The 5,756-nt window shown below is 40.1% G+C and overlaps 1 non-coding gene across 1 annotated transcript; it reads right to left on the reverse strand.

The window, feature by feature from the left end:
* Window positions 1-5,036: 5,036 nt before the first annotated feature.
* Window positions 5,037-5,204, reverse strand: LOC130026263 (U1 spliceosomal RNA). Its single transcript, XR_008792867.1, has one exon. It is a non-coding gene; the product is annotated as a U1 spliceosomal RNA (small nuclear RNA).
* Window positions 5,205-5,756: the final 552 nt, after the last annotated feature.

The following is a 5,756-nucleotide window of genomic DNA, read 5'->3' on the forward strand; positions in this document are numbered from 1 at the left end:
GAAAAGTGATACTGTGCTTACATTATACTTTATATAGCAAAAGTGACCAAAGCATCAAGTTCTTGGATTCTTGAGTCACAAGAAAGATTCCTGCAGGAGGCAGAGTGCAGAGCCAGGAGTAACCCTTGACACCTGCTGGGTGTGCATCCTAACTCAAACCAAAGTACAAGATTCCTGGATTCACTTGTAAATGTAAAACAAGAGTGCCAGAATCAGTGACTAGTGATGTGGAGCCATGATTAACTCCGTAAAGAAATAAATTAATGATTTTTATAACAAAGCAAAATATCTGTTACTCTGGAGAAGAGCAAATCTCCAAAAAGGGAATATTTTGTAAAAACAGTAATTATTTCTTATATCACATAAAAAAATCATTTGAAAAAAAGTTCTCATCCCAAACAAGAAATTTATGTCATATAAATTAAAAATATATTTTAAAATATTGAGACATCAATGATTTGATTTGATTAAATAGCATCAAATGACATTTTTAAAAGATATTAATTAAATATCTCTAGTGCAGAACCCCCAAGCATTATTCTGACTTATTATTCAAGATTTTCTCTCAACAGGATTATAAAAAGATATTGTTGTAAAAACTTATTGCTTACTCTTTTTCTCCTATACTTTAATATATGCTATAAATTCTAATACAAATTCTTTGACTTTTAAACACAGGTCTGATTACACCTACTTCCTTGGAAGACAGAGTAAGTTCATAAATACATAAAAAAGAATATATGGTAAGAATGCACTGCTTGGATCTCCTTTCAAGATGTAACCTGTGTTTGAACTTTCAGAGGTACATTTAGCTAGTACATCCAGGTGTAGTTGCATTTAGATCTGCTTTTGATTTTGTGCCAAGGTTTCTTTTTCCAGGCATTTGTCTAGCTGAGTGAAGTAGGACAAATGAGGTGCAGCTATTTCTTTGTTCCAGCATTCCCTGATGTATGGGTTGGAACACAATCATAATCTCCATGCAACTGAAGACTTGATTTTTTGCTTGGTTCTTCTTCCTCTCTATTTCCTTTTGCTTATTCTACTTTGGCTTCTCACTCAGAAGCCTCCACCCTCTGCTCCTGCTTCCTTTTCCCTTTGATTTTATAGGTTATTCCTGCCCCTTACCAAAATTTTTTTCTCCAAATTCATATTAGCATCTGTCCTAGGTACACTTGGAATCCTGTTGTATGTAGCTAGAATGTTTGTGTTGCTGATCTCCACCCTACCCCCACCCCCTAAGCACACATGCATTCAAATGGTGAACTTCTAGTACTCAATGAGGATGATATGGAATGGGGGGGTATTGGGAGCTTATTAAAACAGAAAGCTTATTTCTCATCTATATTCTCAGTGTTCTTGTGAAAGAGGCCCCTGTTAGACAGAATGCCCCTTTGCCATGTAATGGATAAAGAAACCCAGCAACTTGGATCAAGTTACTTCAACTGACCATGGGCTTCCAGCCTCTGGAACTGTGAGGCATAATATGATGGAGTTTATAAATGATCTAGTGTTAATCTTGCTCTACCTTGCTAGAGCAGCTTTCATAGATTAAGACTCAGGACTGGAGCCCTATACCACGTGCGAAGGACATTTGTTCGAATTGCTGTGGCAGACAGCAGAGGAAAGGAGAAAGATTGGCTTGGTGTATGATGATACTGAATATACTGTGTGAGGCCTGGTGAGTCACCAAGTGCTACATTTCAAAGAAAGCATGAGAATTCACATCTTCCTTTCCCACAGCCAGGTAGGATTCCAGAGAAAATTGGAAACAGTGGTGGAAGGAAGTTGACACTGGCGATAGGATAGCTGTTAGATCATTATATGCTTTAAACTCAGTCATGAATATCTTTGTAAATAATGGTGCCTCAGTTAAAAAAAATAAAAAGATTCACATCCTTCAGCAAACTATCACAAACTTACTACTGAGAGGGACATGGATAGGTGATAGTAGAAGTCATCACAACTTAATATCCTTGGGCATAACAGAACCTGGTAGAATGTAGGCTAGGAATTACTGTCTAGTTATCAAGTTACAAAGATTCAATCAGATACAGTAGCACAGGTTTAATAAAATTATAGAGACATTATTTCTAAGAGAAAAACAGATGTGCAGGCGATGAAAATGATGAGGTTGTTGTAGTGGTATTGGCGATGGGAGGACACCCTGTGTGTGTGTAAATTTAGTGTATGTCAAAATGAGATGGAGGGCTTGATAAAATAGAGCACAATTTTCTAGGCCCTACCTTAGAGCTCTGAACTGAATAGGTAGGGCAAGGCACAGTTACCACACAATGACAAATCACAAAATCACAAATCATCCTGTTATTCGTCGATTGCCTCGAGCAGGCCCCAGTAACGTCTCTTTCATCCTAGCCCTGAGATTATATTCAAGGCTCTTTAGGAGAACCATCATTGTTTCTGCTATTTGGCATATTGGGTACGCCACGGGGAGTTTGCCAGACTCTGCCGTGTGGACAGGCTACATTCGGTAGCCTGCCAGTTTGTCCAAAGTAGGAATGAGATAATAAGATGTCATAATAAGATTTCCGGGAGCTGGTGTGTTCACCACACAATGACAGACCATCCTTATTTGACACAGTCCTGATCTTTGTGACATTAACCTCAACTCAACCAGAGTTCAGCTAAAGAATCTCATTCTCTTATACAACACCATTCAAATTCCAGTTGCTACAATTTGACTGAACACAACTGTGTAAAGCTTCCCTTGGAGCTCTGCAGTTCATGGAGTGCAACATGAATAACAAGTATCCATCATGCAGTAACCAATCACTTCCCTTTTTTTCAGATCCCAAGGATGCACATTTGCTATTCAGCTCACACACAAATAGCAACATATGTGATTGAGGCATCTATTTTTTTCCTTCTGAATAATCCACATGCTCTCTTACAACAATGCATAATCAAAAGGGGGATTTGGCAAATGAAAAAGCAAAAAGTGACCATACTGGAATGGTAATTCTAATCAGACAACATAAAGTTAAAGAACAAATCTCTGACTGTGGGGATTTTAAACTGCCCAAATTTAAAAAAAAACAACTTTAGGGATGCAATCTGAGAAAATTAGTGAAGAGGAATTTATCAACATATAAAATAAATGTGGTTTTTATGAGAAGGATAAATATGTTGGTCGAAAGACTGCATTTAAAGACCCCCTCAGTGGTAGATCATGACATTAAAAGAACAAAGGAAAAAATGCTAGAAGGTGATCCAAGTTTAGGCTGGAGTATACCAATTTCTCAAGCTACAAAGATATTCAATCCAAAATTGACACTGCACAGTAAAGAGTCAAGCACTGTACAAAGTGTTTTGGTGTCCTTTTCACAAAAATATTAGTGCTTTAATCCTCAATATTTTTAATATTTTAGGGGCCAGAGAGATGGAGGCTGACCTAGGTCTGATCCCAGGCATCCCATATTTTCCCCTGAGCACCTCCAGGAGGAATTCCCAAGTGCAGAACCAGGAATTGGGTCACCACGTGTGACCCAAAAAACATAGCACAGAGGGTAAGGCATTTGCCTTGCACCCGGCTGACCCGGGTTTGATTCCTCTGCCCCTCTCGAAGAGCCTGGAAAGCTGCCAAGAGTATCTTGCCCGCATGGTAAAGCCTGGCAAGCTACCCATGACATATTTGATATGTCAAAAACAGTAACAAGTTGTACAATTTGTTGTGAGATGTTACTGGTGCCCACTCGAGCAAATCGATGAACAACGGGAGGACCACGGTTTGTTTAATGTTTTAAGTTAAAATTTAGTACTCTAAATAAATGTTAGTAAAAGAAGAAAAATAAGTTTTACTTCTTTCAATTTCCTTACTAGCATATCTAACTGACAGGAGGATTGTAGGATAACACTGTTCTGTCCTTCCTGCATAACCTCAAGAATAGTTGATAGTTGATAGTTATTGGACTGAGGAAAAGAGAAAAACACCTTAAGGAGGTATTTTGCCTCCTTTGGTAGTCAGGAACTTTCTTTTGTTGATTTGGCTACCTGACGGGGTGGAGTGTCAGGCCTGGGTGGAGTGTCAGGCCAGACTAGAGGGAGTTGGAGACACGAGAGTGGAGAGACAAGGGAGCTGGAGAAAGAGAGCAGGGCTGCAAGATGCAATACGGAGAGACTAGCAAGGGAAACATGTACTTGAGAGAACCTAGGCCCTCCATAACATAAATTTCTTCTATGGGATAAACTTTCTTGTAATAAACTGCTACTTAGATCAACCGGCCTGGCCCTCGTCTCTTCCTTCGTCTGCCCTTGGCCAACAGCCATCCTGATCCAGGCCACACACAGCGGCTCTAGGGCACCGAATGCAGGCGGTGAGATAGAGCTGTTCAGAGAGCCCACGAGCACACAACCTTCTGCGTGTTTAGTTTTTTACAGAGGATAATACTCTTTTTGTTTTTGTTTTGGGGCCATGCCCAGCAGTGTTCGGATTTACACTGGCCCTATCTCAGGGATCAGTCCTGGTGTGCTCAGGGGACAATATTGTGTGCTGAGGATTGAACCCAAGTCTGTTACATGCACAGAATACACCCTAACTGCTATACAATCACTCAGGCCACAAAGATAGTTTTTAATGGTTGAGAATTTTTCCTTTTGATAATGAAGATTATTTTACATGATTTTAGCTTTGCAAAGTAATAAACTCACTTTACTGACCAAATCAAATATTCTCCAAGGATGCATGCACGTGTCTATATTGTCTATATAAGCACATACATATGTTCTTTATATAAGAACAAAAATGAAAAGCATGCAAAGGGCATTATGTATACATACGGATAATGAAAAAGGATCAACACTATAATACATAGACAGTATAAAAATTCTTTTCATCTCTTCCCCAAAAAGGATACAAACTCAAAATATCTCATTATTTGACTTAATGTTTGATTTGGGAGCCACAAATAGCATGGTTTACTCCTGGCTCTGTGCTCAGGAATCACCCCAACCTTGCTTGGGGGACCTGTGTGAGTCACATGCAAGATAAACACCTTACCCCCTGCTTTGATATTGCCCCCTCAGAAAGAGCTCAAATACAGTCCCTCACTACCATAAAATAAATAGTTAAATTTCCCACAGTTTGGGAAATCAAAGGGGTGAGCACACCCAAGGTGTGATGGATAAGCCTCATCCTGGGGCAGGGAGGTGTGTAGGAGGAAACTTGTGATCCCCTACCAGGTAAGTACAGCTCCAATTATTTTTGGATAAAAATAAAAAGTGCAAATCCTTGAAGCTTAAGTGGCATATGTCTGAATGGAAATGTGCCCTTTAGTCATTTCTTCAAGTTGTCCGTAAGTTCTTGAAGAACACTCTCGATCTACATGAGGGAGTTATTCAGCAACATCTGTGAGCAAAGTTCCTTTTGGGGACTGTGCCCTGAGCGACATGACTACTCCAGCCTTCACCTGACTCTAGCAGAGCGCGTGGAGGACCAGGCTCTGCCTTTCTCTGTCCGGGTGGCCTTCGGCTACCCAACAGTCTTCACCAGTGCTCAGAACCTTTTCAGTAACGCAGATCATGCGTAGGGCTTCTCCTGCTTCTTTATCTTTCTTCTCATTGTTCCTTCCCTGCTTTAAACACCCTTAGAGGCCTGCACTCATCGGTCTCAGTTTTGCTTCCACAAGGACTGTTCCTGCCATAATGCATAACAGATCAGATGGTAGAAGTGGGATGGGTGAATGGCGACTAACTTAGCAGCTTGGAGAAAAGTGATCTGAAAAACCGTAGACATGATTTAT

The sequence above is a fragment of the Sorex fumeus genome, unplaced genomic scaffold, assembly GCF_029834395.1.
Source record: "Sorex fumeus unplaced genomic scaffold, SorFum_2.1 ptg000033l, whole genome shotgun sequence".
In the NCBI taxonomy this organism is placed as follows: Eukaryota; Metazoa; Chordata; class Mammalia; order Eulipotyphla; family Soricidae; genus Sorex; species Sorex fumeus.